Source organism: Rhinopithecus roxellana, chromosome 3, assembly GCF_007565055.1.
Source record: "Rhinopithecus roxellana isolate Shanxi Qingling chromosome 3, ASM756505v1, whole genome shotgun sequence".
NCBI classification, from domain to species: Eukaryota; Metazoa; Chordata; class Mammalia; order Primates; family Cercopithecidae; genus Rhinopithecus; species Rhinopithecus roxellana.
This window is the reverse complement of record NC_044551.1, coordinates 117343338-117363864: the sequence shown is the minus strand read 5'-3', so window position 1 is coordinate 117363864 and position 20527 is coordinate 117343338. Positions and strand designations below refer to the sequence as shown.

Sequence of the window (20527 nt, the reverse complement as noted above, 5' to 3'; positions counted from 1 at the left end):
AGCAAGCCTGGAAGGACCACTGGGCCACATGGTTCTGGTGATGGGCGTGGCTTAGATGTAGGGAACTCAGAGGCCAGCCAGCTAGTAGGAAATGTGAAACTGAAGCCAGTTAAATGGCAGGGGGTGGACTACAGGCAAGAAGGTTAGATAGAAAGCTGACACTAGAAGAATGGCAGAGAGCCAAGACTGTTGAATTTTTATCCTAGAATACATTTCATTCTTTATGCCCAGAAGCAGTATTGGCTCAAGAGCTAAAATGAGGCTGGGAATTGGCAAGGATGATATAAAGATAATAGAGGCCACATAGAGAATAAACCCTTAATCTGATTTAGCAATCAGCAAAATATTGCTAAAGTCGTGATAAATTATGAGATAAGAATATATTAACTGAAGAGCTCATACTGTTCCAGTAGGTTGGACCCAAATCCTTTTTGTTAAAGTAGAGAATGATGAGACTATTAAAAATAATATAATCATATGCCCCTTAAGTGAATGCATCATTCTGAGAATATGTTCTGAGAAATGCATTTTTGGTGAATTCATCATTGTGTGGTTATCATAGAGTGTATTTATGCAAATATAGATGGTATAACCTACTATGCACATAGGCTATATTGTATAGCCTATTGCTCCTAGGGCTATACACCTGTATAGCAAGTTACTATACTGGATACTATAGGCAACGGTAAGGCAAAGGAAAGTATCTAAACGTAGAAAAGTTAATTTGTTGCACTACAACATTACAACAATCATATCACTAGGCAATAAAAATGTTTCAGCTCCATGATAATTTTACGAGACCACTGACCATATATGCAGTCCATCATTGATTGAAACATCATCTAAAACATCAGTTCAGCCAAGGGTAGAAATTGGCCCAAGGAGGTCCGTTGAGCAAGACACATTGGAATGAACCTTGAAGACAGAAGTAGAAATTACAACAGGTGATTGTTTTTTCTCATCATATGAAGTTCGGAAGCTCAGGGCAAGCAGTGTGGGCTCTGTCACACTTTAGCAGGATATGAAGTCTATGCAAGCTCCAGATTAGAGTATGTATGATAACTTTACATCTTTGTCACTCATAAAAGAGGAGAGCAACACTTTGTTAGAAGATGGAACAAAAGCGATTTTTTGAGAATAGAAGCTGCTTTATTTTAAGTTAAAATTCTTTTCTTCTGTGCTGCTAATTAGAACATGTGGCTGCCCTCTTGGGATTTTACAACATAAAATCAAAACCATACAGTTCCACTCTGAATACTCTACCTTTAAAATATGGTGAAGAATATAAAGATAATAATCATTAGAGCTGCCATTATAATAGGTATTGATTATTGTGGAGAAATTGGAAACAAAAGCAAATATTTTTAAGGCTTCTACAATATTAGATTGCTTACTAGTATGATTTTAAAACAAATTTTTAGCCAATTATTTTGTTAGTAATAGCTTACCTCGAATAATAGATCTTACCTCAAAAGTAGAACTACTTCCTACTACAGCTAAATTTGGCTATCAAGTCAAGTGCAGTGACGGAATTTTGAAGCATTTTTTTAAAAATTCCTATAATGGCTTATGGAATATTGTGACAGCTTTTGGGATTCCTGTGTCTTTGCAATCCATGCCATGACTATATGCAAGCAAACATGTCTAAAGGACCTTCAGTTGGTATTGATCTTGGCACTACCAACTGCTGTATGGGTATTTTCTGGCATGAACAAGTAGAGATAATTGCCAGTGATCAGGGAAGCAGAACCACTCCAAGCTATGTCATCTTCACTGATACTGAATGATTGATCAGTGATCCTGCAAAGAATCAAGTTGCAGTGAATCCCTAACAACATGGTTTTTGATGCCAAGTGTCTGACTGGATGGACATTTGATGATGCTGTTGTCCAGTCTAATATGAAGTATCACCCCTTCATAGTGGTGAATGAGCCCAAGGTCCAAGTAGACTACAAGGGAGAGACAAAAAGCTTCTATCCAGAGGAAGTGTTCTTTATGGTTCAGATAAAGATGAAGGAAATTGCAGAAACCTACCTTGGAAAGACTGTTACCAATGCTGTGGTCACAGTGCCAGCTTACTTTAATAACTCTCAGCAACAGGCTGCCAAAGATGCTGGAACAATTGTTAGTCTCAATGTACTTAGAATTATCAGTAAGCCAACCGCTGCTGCTACTGCTTATAGACAAAAGGTTGGAGCTGAAAGAAACATGCTGATCTTTGACCTGGGAGGTGGCCCTTTTGATGTGTCAGTCCTCATTGTTTGGAATGGAATATCTGACGTTGTATCTACAGCCATAGTCACCCACTTGGGTGGAGAAGACTTTAACAACTGAATGGTCAACCATTTTATTACTGAGTTCATGCACAAGCACAAGCACAGGCAGGACATCGATGAGAACAAAAGAACTCCGATGCCTCCATACTTCTTGTGAATGTGCTAAGCATACTCTCTCTTCCAGCACCCCGGCCAGTATTGAGATCTGTTTTCTCTGTGAAGGAATTGACCTCAATACCTCCGTTGCCCATGCCTTATTTGAAGAATTGAATGCTTACCTGTTCCATGGCACTCTAGACTCAATAGAGAAAGTCCTTGGAAATGCCTAACTAGACACGTCACAGGTCCATGTTATTGTCCTGGTTCATGGTTCTCTTTGTATCCCCAATGTTTAGCAGCTTTTCCAAGACTTCTTTGATGAAAATGAGCTGAATGAGTATCAAGCCTGATGAGGCTGTTGCTTATGGTACAACTGTCCAGGCAGCCATCCTATCTGAAAGCAAATCTGAAAATGTTCAAGATATGCTGCTCCTGGTTGTCAATTCTTCTTTTTCTTGGTATTGAAACTGCTGGTAGAGTCATGACTGTCCTCATTAAGCATAATCCCACCATTCCTGCCAAGCAGACATAGACCTCATTATGTACTTTGACAACCAGCGTGGTGTGTTTATTTAGATTTATCAAGGAGAGAGTGCCATGACTAAGGACAACAACCTGCTTGGCAAGTTTGAACTCACAGTCATTCCTCTTGCATCCCATGTTGTTCCTTTGATTTAAGTCACTTTTGATATTGATGCCAATGGCATCCTCAGTGTCTCTTCTGTGGCCCAGAGTAAGTAAAGGAGAACAAAGTTACTATCACTAATGACAAGGGCCATTTGAGCAAGGAAGACATTGAATGTGTGGTCCAGGAAGCTAAGAAATACAGAGCTGAAGATGAGAAGCAGAAGGACAAGATGTCATCCAAGAATTCAGTTGAATGCTATGTATTCATCATGAAAGCAGCTGCTGAAGATGAGAAACTTCAAGGCAAGATTAACATTGAGCACAAACAGAAGATTCTTGATAAGGGTATTAAAATTATCAATGGCTGGATAAGAATCAGATGCAGAAGAAGGAAGAATTTCAACATCAAAGTCTGGAGAAAGTCTGCAGTCACATAATTACCAAGCTGTACCAGAGTACAGGAGGCACACCAGGAGGAATGTCTGGGGGATTCCCTGATGGCAGAGCTCCTTTCTCTGCTGGAGCTTCCCCAGGGCCCCCATTGAAGAGGTTGACTAAGTCAACCCAAATATAGATGTCGCATTGTTCCATGCAGTTAAAACATTGAAGGACTCAAATTTGTAGCAAATTCTGTGGCTCTCTTAAAGTTGAGCTGCTATAGTTAACTACCAACCAATCACAATACTTGAATATGGAACATGTGCTCAGGGGAGGTACATAACATTGCACTTTATAAGTACTGTATTGTAACTGGAAAATGTAATGTCTTAAAAAAACTGTATTTAAAATTGGCACCAAAAAATTCTATAATAATATGGTTTTCACATAACCAGACTAGCAGTCAGTATCTACTGAGGAGATGGGGGTCTTCACAGAGTACTTTGAAACTCACGAGTGTACATATGCAGGATTATCAGAGAATCCATGGTCTTCACCTTAATAGCTGCCTTAGTGAATGCTCAGTGGTACTGAAAGGACCAAGCCTCAGAAAATAGGGCAGAGTCAGGATCCCATATGGGTGAACTTGAAGATTTCCCTTAATCAGAACACAGGAGATGGTGAAAAGGAGGAGCGAGCCAGAGGAAAGGGAGCCACCTCTAAAGAGACATTAATAATGTATCTGCTACGTTCTTCATTCTCTTTTCTATAAGAGTATGGAAGTATATTATGGCTTTATTTAACACATTGATCTATTGTTAATGCTATCTTCTCATGAAAGTGCGTTGCTGGCATTTCAGTATATCTATTCCAAAATATAAATCCTTAATTACAACAGACAAATTTTTTTGTGTGGATAAAAGCCTACTGATTGCCTTACCCATAAAGAGCTAGCTAGTTATCTCTCCAGACTATTTCTTTCGTTTGATCATTATCACAACCTGTCTAATAGAAGTAGTTTGAGTTCATCATTTGAAATAGAAAGGCAATAACCCTCCAGAGTAGGTTGTGATTACAAGACATACTATTGAATTTACTGGGAAAAAGAAGCAGACCATGAGACAAAGGGATTTTTAAGAGTCACTAAGGGACCAGAGTTCTAAGACAGGCCAAATTAATCTATGCTATTTGAATTGAAATATATGAATCTACATAGTAAGTGCTATTTTGTATCTGGCTTCTTTCACTCAAAATTATGTTTGCCCTCATCTGTGTTGTTGCGTGGAGCAATGGTTTGCTCATTCTCTTGATGTATTCATTCATTCTACTGGTTGATATTTGGGCCATTTCTAATTCAGGGTTATTGCTACTATTGGGGCCATTGCATACTATCACTACTTTGAAAATTGTTGTACATGTCTTTTGGTGAATATATGTATATTTATTTTACATCCCAAGGAGTAGAAATCATATCCATAGGGTGTGTGTTTGTGCATATATATATATATATATATATATATATATGTATATGTATGTATTCAGCTATATTGGGTACTTCCAAACTATTTTCCAAAGTAGTTGAATCAATTGTATACTTTTACTGAGTGCATATGAAGGTATTACTTTATATTCAGGAAAAAGTAAATATTAAACTTCAGAGTGGCAAACTTCAGCTTTACAATGCTGTCTTCTTTTTATTAAGTCGTTCAATCTGAGGGTGTCTAGAGATTGATTGTAATGATTTGTGGGTAGCCTTAGATTTCTACGCTTAAAGGGTTTAAGAGGTGTTTCTTCTATAAATATATCTTTCCAAGCAGAAAATATTCACAAGTATTTCCATGTTTACCAATTAAAAACCATGTAATGACTTTTGATATAAATAATAGTACTTTAGAATGCAGAAAAATCTTCCTAAAACTCCAAGTGGAGCAAGATGGCTGACTCCAGTTTCCTGGTACTTATCCCCCTCCCCCCAAAAGGTACTAAACAACAAATATATGGTTATTTGCTGGATACAAAATCAACACACAAAAATCAGTAGCATTTCTAAACACTAATATTATACTATCAAGTAAAAAAAAATTTTATTTACAATAGCTGCATAAAAGTCAGGTATCTGGGAATAAATTTAACCAATGAAATAAAAGATATCTACACTAAAAACTATGAAACATTGATGAAAGAAATTGAAGAAGGCACAATTAAGTGGAAAGAAATCCCAAGTTCATAGGTTGGAAGAAATAATATTGTTAAAATGTCCATACTACCTGAAGGAAACTACAGATTCAATATAATTCTTATCAAAATACCAATGAAACTCTGCAGAGAAATGGGAAAAAAAAATCTTAATTTTTTATGGAACTAAAGACACCAAATAAATAGCCAAAGCAATCGTGAGAAAAAAGAACAAAGCTGGAGTCATCACACTGCCTGACTTCAAAATACAGTACCGTAATATAGTAATATAGTAATACAGTAATATAGTAATCAAATGTATTAGGCCCTTCTCTCATTGCTATAAAGAAATATCTGAGATAGGCTGATTTATAAAGAAGAAAGGTTTAATTGGCTCACAGTTCTGCAGGCTGTAAGCCAATTACAAAGAAGCATGATGCTGGCATTTGCTTGGCTTCTGGGGAGGCCTCAGGAAACTTACAATCATGATGGAAGGAAAAGGGGGAACCGGCACTTCACATGGCTGGTGCAGGAGGAAGAGAGAGGGAAGGGCAGTGCTACACACATTTAAACAACAAGATCTTATGACAACTCACTCACTATCATCAGAACAGCACCAAGGGGCTGGTGCTAAACCATTCATGAGAAACCACTTACACAATCCAGTCACCTCCCACCAGCCTCCATCTGCAACACTGGGGATTACAATTGAATGTGAGATTTGGGTGGAGACACATATCCAAACCATAACATCAAAACTACTGTGGTGCTGGCATAAAAACAGATAAATAAACCAATGGAACATAATAAAGCGCCCAAACATAGTTCATACAGCTATGTCTAACTGATTTTTGACAAAGGTGCCAAGAACACACGTTGGGGAAGAGATAGTATCTTCAATAAATGTTACTGGGAAAATTGGATATCCACATGCAGAAGAATGAGGCTATACCACTACCTCTCACCATACACAAAATCAACACAAATTCTAGACTTTAAGGAGAATATTAAAGACTTAAATGTAAAACCTGAAATGATGAAACTACAAGAAGGGAAAATGCTTTATGGCATTGGCCTGGGCAAGAATTTTTAAACCAAGACCTCAAATATGCAGGCAGTAAAAACGAAAACAGACAAATGAGATTACATCAAACTAAAAAGCATTTGCACAGCAAAGGAAACAAGAAAGTAAGGAGACAATGTAGAGAATGGGAGAAAAATATTTGCAAACTATACATCTGACAGTGGGTTAATATCCAGAATATATAAGGAATTTAAACAACAACGAAAAAACTAAATTACCCCATCAAGGAAATGGACAAATGATATTAATAGATATTTCTAAAAGAAGACATACCAATGACCAGTGAATACATGAAAAGAAAAATGTTCAACATCACTAATCATCAAGGAAATGCAAGTCAATACCACCATGAGATACTATCTCATTCCAGTTAGAATAGCTATCATTAAAGAGACAAGAGAAAAGTGTCGGTAAAGATATGGAGAAAAGGCAACATTTAAACACTGTTGGTGGTACTGTAAATTAGTATGTCCATTATGGATAACAGTATGGAGATTCCTCAAAAAATTAAAAATAGAACTATCATATGACCCAGCAATCCCACTCTTTAATATATATCCAAAGGAAATATAATCAGTATGTTGAAGATACATCTACACTCCCATGTTTATTGTAGCACTGTTTGTAATAGTCAAGATATACAATCAACCTGTGTCCAACAATAGATTAATGGTTAAAGAAAATGTGATATATATATATACACACACACACATACACACACACACACACACACACACACACACACACACAATGTAATATCTAGCCATAAAAAAGAAAAATCCTTCATGTTGCCAGGTGATGGTTGAATCAGGAGGATATTGTGTTGAGTGAAATAAGCAAGATATAGTAAGACAAATACTGCATGATCTCACTCATATGTGGAAACTTAAAAAAAATGATGTTATGAAACATACCAGAGAGTAGATCAGTGATTACCAGAGACTGGAGAGGGAAGGGAGAGGAAGGGGGAGAGGCTGGTTAATAGGCAGAAGTTACAATTAGATAGGAAAAATATGTTCTTATATTCTATTGTATAGTAGAATTAACCATCACTAAATGGTTAACAGTAAGATATTATATATTATGAAATACAGAAGATAGGCTTTTTAAAATATTTTCTTTGCAAAGAAATGATAAATGCATTTATCATTAAGGTAATGGATACTAAATATCCTGATTTCATTATACGTACATATTGAAACATCACATTGTACCCCGTGGATATCTACAATTATAGTGTGTTAATTTAAAAAAAAAAACAAGCATTTTAATTATATTATCATTAAGGTAATGGATATTACATACCCTGATTTCATCATTTTATGTACATATTGAAACATTAAATTGTACCCCATGAATATCTACAATTATAGTGTGTTAATTTACAAAAAAACAAGCATTTTAATTATATTATCATTAAGGTAATGGATACTAAATACCCTGATTTCGTCATTATATGTACATATTGAAACATTAAATTGTACCCCATGAATATCTACAATTATAGTGTGTTAATTTTAAAAAAAAACAAGCATTTTCATTTGGTTTTTGTTTTGTTTTGTTTTTTGAGACAGAGTTTCGTTCTTGTTGCCCAGGCTGGAGTGCAATGGCGGGATCTCGGCTCACTGCAACCTCCACCTCCAGGGTGCGAGTGATTCTCCTGCCTCAGCCTCCCCAGTAGCTGGGATTACAGGTGCCTGCCACCATGCCCAGCTATTTTTTTATATTTTTAGTAGAGATGGGGTTTCACCACATTGGCCTGGCTGGTCACGAACTCCTGACCTTAAGTGATCTGCCTTCCTTAGCCTCCCAAAATGTTGGGATTACAGGCATGAGCCACCGTGCCAGGCCTTCATATGTTTTTATCTCATGGCAGTACTGCTTACCTTGTTTCCACATGATATATCTGAGATCCAAAGAAGTTAAAAGGTTAAAGCATTTGTATAAATAGCGTCGTTCCATATCAGATCTTGGACTATGATCTAGATGTGAAGGCTGCCAGCCATGATACCATTCTTCATGGATACAGATGTAGAATTGTGAGCCAAAGTCTTTAAAGCATATGTGAATTGTATCAACTGAGCTTTATTGCAAGTAGTCAATACCACTGCTAATTTGCATGGTTGCTTTATGTTAGTTAATACGTTTGTTTCCTTTGATAAAAAATTAGAAATTGAGAAATTGAGTCAACGAAAGATTAAATGCCTGCCCTAACATTACGAGAAAATGACCTTCCTTTTATGAACTTCCAGTTAAAGATGTCTTCAACTTCTGTAACATCAAGCAATTTAACAGCCTATGTGTATTAGGCCATTCTTACATTGCTATAAAGGAATACCTATGACTGGGTAATTTATAAAGAAAAGAAATGTAATTGGCTCCTGATTCTGTAGGGTATAGAGGAAGCATGGTGCTGGGCATCTGCTCAGCTTTTAATGAGGCCTCAGGGAGCTTACAATCTGGCAGTAGGCAAAGTGAGAGCTTGCATGTCACATGGAAAAGCAGGAATGAGAGCGAGTAGGGGGAAGATAATACACACTTTTATTTGATTTCATTTTTTGCTTTTTACAATTTTTACCTTTATGTTGACAAGTAATTTTTTAAACCTCAAGTTTAGGGGTACATGTGCAGGTTTGTTATACAGGTAAACCCATGTCATGGGGGGTTGTTGTACAGATTATTTTGTTACCCAAGTATTAACCTCAGCAACCATAGTTATTTTTCCTGATCTCCTCCCTCCTCTCACCCTCCGTCCTCCTGGAGGGTGCTGTTTCCCTCTGTGTGTACATGTGTTCTCATCACTGTTCCCCGTTTTTGTTGTTTTCCTCTATATGTACATGTGTTCTCATCATCTTGCTCCCACTTATAAGTGAGAACATGTGTTATTTGGTTTTCTGTTCCTGCATTATTTTGCTAAGGATAGTGGTCTCCATCTCTGTTCATGTTCCTGCAAAGTACATGATCCCATTCTTTTTATGGCTGCATAGTATTCCATGGTGTATATGTACCATATTTTCTTTATCAGTCTATCATTTATGGGAACTTAGGTTGATTCCATGTCTTTAGCATTGTGAATAGTGCTGCAATGAACACATGCATGTGTCTTTATGATAAAATGATTTGTATTCATTTGGGTATATACTCAGTAATGGGATTGCTGGGTAGAATGGTAGCTCTGCTTTCAGGTCTCTGATGAATCACCACACTGTTTTCCACAATGGTTAAAACTAATTTACACTCCCACCAATAGTGTATAAATGTTTCTTTTTCTCCTCAACCTGGCCAGCACCTCTCATTTGTTGGTATTATATTAATAGCCATTCTGACTGGTGTGAGATGGTATTTCACTGTGGTTTTGATTTGCATTTCTCTAATGATCAGTGATGTTGTTGAGCTTTTTTATATGCTTATTGGTTATATGTATGTCTTCTTTTGAAAAGTGTCTGTTCATGTTCTTTGCCCACTTTTTAATGGGGTTGTTTCGTTTTTTTATTGTAAATTTGTTTAAGTTCCTTATAGATGCTGGATATTAGAACTTTGTCAGATGCATAAATTGAAAAAAATTATCTCCTATTCTCTAGGTTGTCTGGTAACTCTGTTGGTAGTTTCCTTTGCTGTGTGGAGTTTTTAGTTTAATTGTATCCCATTTATCAGTCTTGCTTTGGTTGCCATTGCTTTTGGCATCTTCATTATGAAATCTTTGCCTGTTCATATGTCCAGAATGGTGTTGCCTAGGTTACCTTCCAGGGTTTTAATAGTTTTGTGTTTTACATTTAAGTCTTTAATCCATCTTGAGTTGATTTGTGTATATGTTGTAAGGAAGTGGTCCAGTTTCTATCTTCCTCATATGGCTAGCCAGTTATCTCAGCACCATTTATTGATGTGTCCGTTACCCAATTCCAAAGTTGCTTCCACATTTTCAGGTATCTTTATGGCAAGATCCCACTCCTTGGTACCAATTTTCTGTATTAGGCTGTTCTTGCATTGCTATAAAGAAATAGCTGCAACTGGGTAATTTATAGAGAAAAAAAATTTAATTGGCTCATGGTTCTGCAGGTTGCACAGGAAGCATAGTACCAACATCTGCTTCTGGGGAGGCCTCTGTAAACTTATAATTATGGCAGAAGGCAAAGTAGGAGCAAGAGAGAGTGGGGGGAGGGGAGTTGCCACACACTTTTGAAAGACCAGATCTTGTGTGAACTCAGAGCAAGAGCTCACTGTCACAAAGACAGCACCAAGTTGTAAGGGGTCTGCCTCCATGATCCAAACACCTGCCACTAGGCCCCACCTCCAGCACTGGGGATTAAAATTCAACATGAGATTTGGGCAGGGACAAACATCCAAACTGTATCAACATATGGTGGCAACCCATTATGAGAGACTATTATATTAAATGAGACTGAGTATCTAAAGAGTGAGAATTTCATTATTGACTAAAATTCTGGTATAACAAGGGTCAGCTACCTTTCTCAGAATTGGACAGATTTGCCACTGTGCATTTATTGGTTAAAAACACCAGTATCTGTATACAAGTTTCTTTAATGAAATGTAAAATTACAGTAATTTTTAAAATATGAATTATGCTTGAAAATTTTATTCAGCCATTAAAATGATGTTTATAAACTATTTGAAATAGCTAGTTTTAAAAGTAGACTAAGAAATTTCATATGTCTTATGATCACAACTATGTACAAATACACACAAAAAGACTGAAAGTAAGTAAATAAAAATGATGGCTCTCATGTGATTTTAGATCAAGGGTGTATTTGACAACTTTTAAAATATTTTCCAAATTTTGTAAAGTATTTATTACTTTTTTTCACAAAGAATGAAAAATAACTTTATTAGAAAGTTTGACTACAAGCAAGAGAGACAAATGGATAGAATTTTTCAGCAGTAAACAGAAAATACACACTGTATTCCAACAACAGAGGGGGAAACATAAATAGCAAAGTTTTAGGCCTAACAATATCATTAATTTTATGAAAGCAGAAATTCAACAGGTCATATCTTTTAGGACACTAAAATGGCAGTAGAAATTATAAATTGTAATGAACAAGTAATATCTAGCCGCACACAAATTTTGTTTAATTAATTTATAAAATAAATAAAAAGTCCAACAAACTACTTTTGTGAGGTCAAAGTATTTATTACTTTAAAATGAAAAAATGTAAATAGAAATACTATTGTACTGGAGAAATCATTTAAAATATTGATAAGTAGAGCTGTGTTCAACCAACCAGTATTAATTAATAACAACATGAACACATCTGAATATATACTATTGATTAAAATTTTATGATTATATGATATTTAGGCCTGACGCAGTCTCAAAAGGATTACTTTCCATCATGGTGCTAAAGTACTGTAAACTTTTATGTTAAGTGTGCCAGCTTACAGGATGAATTACTAAGGACATTAACACCGATGTCCTTGCTAATGAAGGACACATTCAAAATAGTACAGGATCTGCTCCAATGGTTAATACCATGTATTTTCCTTCTTTTCTGAATCTCTATGCAGGAATAAAACTTGCAGTTATATTTGCTTCTTCCTATGAGTTTTATGTGACTTTATGATTTCATAAAATATTTGTATGTGCCCTAGAGAAATAATACAATATTTCTTAAAAGAAATCATGTGTTTGTGTGGATCTGCCTGTCCATTACCTTTAGATCTAGTCGAAACATCACACCAAGTTTGTTTCAGAGCATGACAACTAACGCGGGAACGTTGTACAAGCTCATAGGGTCTGAAAAAAAGAAAAAGGAACTCTGTAGTTCAGCATCATTAAGAACCACATGGATATTTTGTGGGGAATATGGGTGTCATATTTCTGTGATAGGTTATACATTTGGAATGTGGACGCTGATTTGTTGTGACCCACTAAGGTACTGCAGCTCCTTACAGATACACTTTTAAGTTTTGTAGGTCAGAAAATAAAACTCAAAAATTACACTTTCAATACTGATAACTTTGCCAAATGTCATTATTATGAGCCCCAAAATGCCACTTTTGGTGAGCAAATTGGAGCATGCTTGACAAAAGTTATTTGCCTTCTGATTGTTAGTGTGGGATAGAAGATCCAGTGAAGGGCATGAACTTCAGAAAGCAAGTACTGACATGTTCAAATCATTCTTTCACACATCCAGTCAACAAATAGTTATTGACTCTGTGCCAGATGCTAATCTCAGTGCTGGGAACGTGGCTGTTGTATTAGCCTGTTCTCATGCTGCTATGAAGATATACCCTAGCCTGAGTAATTTATAAAGAAAAGAGGCTTAACTGACTTGCAGTTCAGCACGGCTGGGTAAGCCTCAGGAAATTTACAATCATGGAAGAAGGGGAAGCAAACACGTCCTCCTTCACATGGTGGCAGGAAGGAGAAGTGCCAAGCAAACAGAGAAAGCCCCTTATAAAATCATCAAATCTTATGAGAACTCACTTAGTATGATGAGAACAGCATGGGGGTAACTGCCCCCATGATTCAGTTACCTCCCACTGTGTCCCTCCCATGATACGTGGGGATTATGAGGTTACAATTCCAGATGAGATTTGGGTGGGAAAACAGAACCTAACCCTATTAGCTGTGAACAAAACAAGCAACATTCATCCCCTCACAATGCTTGCATTCATCAGCATTGTCATTGTAGATACATCTCAGAAGTTTTTAATTTCTTTGAGAACATATCTATGCCAGGCACTAGGTGCCCAACACTATTCAAAATTTAATTCGGAGACACCTGCATCAGAATCACTTGAGACACATTTTAAAAATCAGAATTGGACTCTTAAGAAAATGTCTGAAAATCTGCATTTTTGACAAGCACCCCAGCTGCATCTTCACAAAGTTTAAAAACCACTGTTCCAGCTTTAACGTCTAATATTTATTATAAGGAAAAAATAATAGCAAAATATTTGAAGCCAAAGTAATTTGCAAACCTTGTGACCATAACCAAAATTGTTGACTTTCCATAAAAGCTGTGGTCTTCCCATTCTAACACTCTGTATTCAGTAAGAAACAGCTGCAGACTGACTATATTAATGATTTCCAAAACACATATTGAAAAATTAAATAAAATATGCTTCACATGTTTTGATTCGCTACTAACTTTCATCATGTCTCTTCTTCCTGTAATTTTTGTAGATATTTTTGTGTTGACTTTTTGCCTTCACCACAGAGCATTTAAAACTTTTCCTATCAGTTTTGTGAGGGTGAGTAAGAGGGCAAGAGTTATTTAAGCTTCTAATCAGTGCTCTCTTGCTAAAATTGGGGGTAAATAAATAATTAAAATTCACATATGGAATACCTATAATTAAAACTATACATACAGCAATAGACACAAGTTTCCTTTAAAAGCAACAGATAAAAGAATCACAGCTGTTGTTAAAAGCTGTTTTGCAAGGAAATATGAAGTAAGCTTGACTGATATTTAATGCCCTTGGAACATCTGTAAAATGGCCTCCTTTCAGTTTTTGGTAATTTTTGAAAACTGAAGAAATTATTACAAACCATTTGCTAGCCTAAGCAGCACTAGATTTTTTGTTTTTGTTTTTGTTTTATTTTATTATACTTTAAGTTCTAGGGTACATGTGCATAACGTGCAGGTTTGTTACATATGTATACTTGTGCCATGTTGGTGAGCAGCACTAGTTTTATAAAACTATTACTTCTGTGTACATCGTCTCTATAGCCCCAGTCAAATCAATGGCATGTTACATAAAAGCAACTACTGATAGGCTGGGTGCAGCGGCTCACACCTGGAATCAATCCCAGCACTTGAGGAAGCTGAGGCGGGCAGATCACTTGAAGTCAGGAGTTCGAGACCAGCCTGGCCAAAGCGGTGAAACCTTGCCTCTACTAAAAATACAAAAATTAGCTGGGTGTGGTGGTGCACACCTGTGGTCCTGGCTACTTGGGAGGCTGAGTCCCAAACCTTTGAGAATCGCTTGAGTCTGGAAGGCAGAGGTTGCAGTGAGGCAGTGAGCAGCGATCACACCACTGCACTCCAGCCTGGGCACCTGGGCAACAGAGTGAGACTCTAAAATACAATTTTTTTAGAAAGCAACTATTGATAAATGAAAGAGGTTTCCTATTTTTATTGCCCCAGCCTGGAAAATTACCATTCTTGAGAAAAAAACATGGGACATAATTCACCAACTGCTTAAAACTACATACATTTGTTGCCTTTGTATACCCTTCTCCTAGCCATTCTGACCTCTGACGTTTTCTCAAGACATCATTCTCCCTCAGACTTTAAGTTTTGCAAGTCGAGTTTTCTTACCTGCTTATACCTTCTCCTATTATCTCTCTTCCCATTTTTTGCACCTTTGATCCTTTAAATCTCAGCGTATAATCTCCAATCTGGGAAGCCTTTTCTCATTGCCCCAACAGATAGTTCCTTTTTAATTTACAGCTCTTTGAAGGCAGGATTCTACTTCAGCATGCATCACACTGTGCTTCCTCTTGCCGTCTCCTCTGCAAGTGCCACAGCTGCTCTTGATCATCATGGAGCCCCCATTGTGAGCACTGCTACCAAGCCTCTGTTGGGTCCTAGAGTTTAGAGTTTGCAAACTACTGCTTCTTGGCAAGCTCTTAGTTTTATTTACTTGGTTCATTGTTCATTTAGTTTTTGTTTTTCGTTTTTTTTGTTTGTTTTTGTAATCAGTACTTAAACATTAGGAAATTGCACATACCATAGCAATTTGGATTTCTGGCTGTTGTTTGTTTGTTTAAGACAGAGTCTTATGCTGTTGCCCAGGGTGGGGTGCAGTGACAAGATCTTGGCTCACTGCAACCTCCACCTCTTGGGTTCAAGCGATTCTCTGACCTCAGCCTCCCAAGTAGCGGGGACTACAGGTGCACGCCACCACACCCAGCTAATTTTCGTACTTTTAGTAGAGACAGGGTTTCACCATATTTGTCAGGCTGGTCTTGTACTCCTGACCTCAGGTGATCCACCCACCTCAGCCTCCCAAAGTGCTGGGATTACAGGTGGTGAGCCACCATGGCTGGCCCTGGCTGTTTTTAAAAATCGCAAGATATGCTAACATCAGTCCCAATAGACAAGAATTTAAGGAATAGCTCTTCCTTTCACATAAGACAAATCACTTTTCACTTAATCTCCTTCAACTTTTTGCCCCAGCCTCTGGAGTATTAGAATGTGTGTGTCCCACTTGCTGATTTAAATTTCATATGCCTTGGAATGGAGGAGACAAAACATTGTCATAGCTAATCCAGTATTATCTTAAACTATCTCAATGAACCATCCCATGATCTTATTTTCTCCCATTCAGAAAGACTCAGTGCCTTCTTAAATGCCACGTTTTTCTGTGTCTATCCATCCAGCGTTGTGATTATTCATTTGCAATTATTCATATGTGTCTAGACATTATTAAATTGTTGGGCTGAGAGTGTGTCTTCTTCAATTCTGGTGGTTATGTAGCACATAGTGGATGTTCATTAATAGTAATATGTTAATTAACTTTGACATGGAGGTGCTTATATTTTGTTGCTGTGTGAATCTCAGATGAAATTCTTTTCTATTCAATATTGTATTGTAAGAGGAGAAATTAATGTTATTGTTAGGAGGGTGAGATAACTACAATAAAACTACTAAGGGAGTTAAAGATCTTCCTAGGAAGGTAGAGTGTTGGATAGAGACTGGCAAACCCTGTGTGACCAAAACTTTAACTTGCATCCAGATCATCTGGGGATTTTGTTAAACTACAGCTTCTGATTCACTAGGTTTGGGGTGGGGCCTGAGAGTCTTCATTTCTAACACACTCTATGATGATGCCCATATGGACACCTCGAACAGCAACTCCAACAGGTTTGATTCTTCAGTAAAGAACTTGGTGTTGATTAAGTGGTAGACTGCTACTCCCTGGACATACTGTAATCTGAAGATGAGGTCTGTAGGAGGCATTTCCTAGAGTTAATTTTGGTTTTAATTCTTCAGCATGCCAAGAAAACTGAGTGCTGGATTCTGGATAGATAGCTTGTAATGGGCCAGTAGATTTCTTTATAGTAAACGTGGGACCTTTACATATTTAGGAAGCCCCATTTGGGGAAAAAATATGTGCACATAAAAGAAGGCCCTTTGATTTCAGTTCAAGGGCAAGCCATCTGGCCCTCTTTTTGTGCAGTAATCAGGCTAATAGTGCTAGTGGCTTTGTTGGAGAAAGCATAGAATGGTACTTTAAATCTGTCCAAGGCCCTATTTTTAGAGTCTGGCAGCACAGGAATGGAGTGTTTATTTCATGTTTAATACAACCTTCCACTTCAAACTGGAAACGTTTCTTTTCCTTTACTGAGTTTCTATCAAGTCTTCCAAGAAACACTGCCAGCTTTGCATATCCCTATCCTCTAAGATGATTAACTGTTTAAAATTGAAAAGCCTTGAAGATGCAAATCCTGCCACAGGCTCCTCGTGGGGTAAAATGACAACTCAGATAAAATGTTTCCAGATGGTTTAGGCATTATGTTCTTTATATCCTCAAAGCAAGGGAGGGATCCTAAGCTGGACGAGTTGGTAAAAAGTCATATTGAGGAATATTTAGCAGCTTCTTTTTCAGAAGCTGAAGAAGGCCACTACATAGTTCCTGGAGTGGCATACATTAGTGAGATTCTATTAAGCAGCTGTTCAGCTCTAGTAAGAGCTGCCTCAGTAGAAGGGTAGGATGGCTTGTATAGTCTTGTTTTTTAATCATTATACGTTTCTAATCTATTTTGCAATCTCAAAACATTTTCTTAACCTGACAGTTTAGCGTTTGAGAGCAGCTGTATCTGCTAATCCAAATCAATAGATCTTATGGTATGATCTTACCTTTATTAGTAATATTGAGTTTTTACAGGAAAGAACTGTCAGATTTCTTATCATAGCATATACTATCTGGAGTAATTTTTTCCCCTGAACAACTTCGTTACTTCTCTTTCTGACAATCACTTAAAGTATATCCTCCACCTTTTAAAGAGACACGATCAACTTACTGCTTATTTCTAACTTGTAGTCACAAAATCCATAAAAAGAGAGAGGAGTATGGATTCTGAGCAGGTGTCAGGCTGTTTATTTGGTTTCCCCCATTTTGTGCAAGGCATTTCATCATCTAGGCCACATTAATGCCAAGGTACACTTGTCATCTGTTGAATACACACATTTAGTATTTAAATAGCAATTTGCATTTTCAAAGTGGTTTGTCAACTATTAATTAGCATTTCTTCACAGCATACCTGTGAGATGGGTCAATATCACCATTTTACAGATCAGAAAAATGGAATGACAAAGGCTGAGTGATTTGAATGAAGGAATATAACAAATCAAAGGCAGCCAAGGATGGATTTGTGGCACCATCCTGGGAGTTTAAACATATTATGCTCTCTGAGCATCTACACCCTTCCACTCAGTGCTCAAAGAGGGCTTAATATTAGTAAAGACACAGATTTGCTTAAGCAGCAGATAAACAAATTACTAAGGTTTAATTGATTATTACATGGACTAGATTGACTATGGGCAAGCAAGCTGCATCCTACAGACAGCTACTGGCTGAAACCATAGGATCAGGCTTTTTGACACCCATCTCTATGACAACAGCATGGAAACTTTTTTTTTTTAACAGCAAGGAAACACTTTTTATTGAGTATCCATTCTGTGTGAAGACTCTCTTAGAATCTACAAATATCATTGTTATGGCAGCTGTAAGGATATACTGTCATTCTTAATTTGTAGATTAAGAAGCTGAGATTAAATTCCTTTTCTAAATCACTTGACTGGTTTGAGGTGAGGCTTCGATCCAAACACAGGTTTATGAATTTGTACTTACCTGTGGTCCCCAAATGTGCACATGTTGAGGTTAAGTATCAATCTAGACCAGAGAGCCACAGAGAGTTGACTTCTCTCTCTCATTATTATCAGTGACTCAGGTAAAGTTACAGACAGCAAGCACATCATGTTTTAAAAACGGTGAAGTTAATAGAGTAAATGTTGGTTAAGAGAATAATGATTTACTGTGTTTTTAAAAGGCCAAAACAATGAGCCAAATCTGGTGCTCAGATACTCAGGCCATACCTGGAGTGCTGTTATGTGTTTACTTTTGGTTATTATACCTTAATAGGACTGCAATCCAGTAGAAACATATTTAAAGGAGAGAGACTAGGGTGCTAATAGGAACTATTTAGGCTGTCTAGCAGCAGACCTAAGTGACCCAAACTATCTATGACATGAAGACATGTCATATGGAAGAAGGAATAAAACCTGAGTTTGACAATGTTAGATGTTAGAATTAATACCAGTAGCTAAGATTTAAAGGACCAAAGGTTTTCACTTAGTGGAGAAAAATTTTCTATGGGTCACATCTGTCTAAAAAAGAAGTCAACTGAACAAAGAGGTACTGAATCCCAATCATCATGTTACCTGAAAGGGGTCCCGATCCAGACCCCAAGAGAGGGTTCTTGGATTTCGTGCAAGAAAGAATTTGAGGTGAATCCATAGGGTAAAGTGAAGGCAAGTTTATTTAAAAAGTAAAGGAATAAAAGAATGGCTGCTCCATAGGCTGAACAGTGGCATGCGCCACTGGTTGCCCATTTTTATGGTTATTTCTTGACTATATGCTAAACAAAGGGTGGATTATTCATGAGTTTTCCAAGAAAGGGGTGGGAAATTCCCAGAACTGAGGATTTCTCCCCTTTGTAGACCATATATGGTAACTTCTGGATGCTGCCATGACATCTATAAAGTGGCATGGCACTGATGGGAGTGTCTTTTAGCATGCTATTGCATTATAATTTCGAATGAAAAGCTGTGGAGACAACCAGAGGTCACTCTTGTTGCCATCTTGGTTTTGATGGGTATTGTCCAGCTTCTTTACTGCAACCTGTTTTATCAGCAAGGTCTTTATACCTGTATCTTGTGCTGATCTCCTATCTCATCCTGTGACTTAGAATGGCTTACTGGGAATGCAGTTCAGCAGGTCTCAGCCTTATTTTACTCAGCCCCTATTCAAGATGGAGTCACTCTGGTTCACAAACACCTCTCACAATCAAAGTTGTCTGGCTGGTGTGGTGAGTGGCAGGAGCATGCCTTTGAAGCCAGACATTCCAGAGTTTGAATTTCAACTCTACCATTGCACTGCTCTGAAAGAACAACGGCAGAGTTGCTCTATCCTGTTTTTAAAGAAGCAAGTAACATCTAGCTATACCCTATATTAAGTTTCCTAGAGTACTTCCTAGCCAACAAGCGGTACCTGGCAAATACTTAATGTCAATTTCCCAGTTTAAAGAGATCAAATAAAATGCATTTAACATCAAATGTGGGTCTAGACAAGATGTGTTTTAAAGTGCCCAACATTGTGCTCTGGACAGTCTTTGATTCTAAGTCAGGAGCAGCCATTAAAACAAGGGGTAATGAATTTTCTTTTTTTTTTTTTTTTTTTTTTTTTTGAGGCGGAGTCTCGCTCTGTCGCCCAGGCTGGAGTGCAGTGGCCGGATCTCAGCTCACTGCAAGCTCTGCCTCCCGGGTTTACGCCATTCTCCTGCCTCAGCCTCCCGAGTAGCTGGGACTATAGGCGCCCGCCACCTCGCCCGGCTAGTTTTTTTTTTTTTTTTTTTTTTTGTATTTTTAGTAGAGACGGGGTTTCACCATGTTAGCCAGGATGGTCTCGATCTCCTGACCTCGTGATCCGCCTGTCTCGGCCTCCCAAAGTGCTGGGATTACAGGCTTGAGCCACCGCGCCCGGCCCAAGGGGGAATGAATTTTCTAAGTGGTGACCTTTTATAAAGGAAAGTATAGGTGAGCTGAAAGCTTATCCTAGAGTTTTTGCAGCAAGTTTCTGAAAAGCATTACTTAAGTATGAACAGACAAAAAGACAGTTGTCATCAAAGGAATTCCCA

At 37.5% G+C, this 20527-nt stretch overlaps 1 protein-coding gene and 1 pseudogene across 2 annotated transcripts in view; both read left to right on the top strand.

The window, feature by feature from the left end:
* CHSY3 (chondroitin sulfate synthase 3) overlaps positions 1 to 20527 on the top strand; it is a 291038-nt gene that overhangs the window by 235986 nt on the left and 34525 nt on the right. The window lies entirely within an intron of this gene.
* Positions 1641 to 3576, top strand: LOC115896468 (annotated as a pseudogene).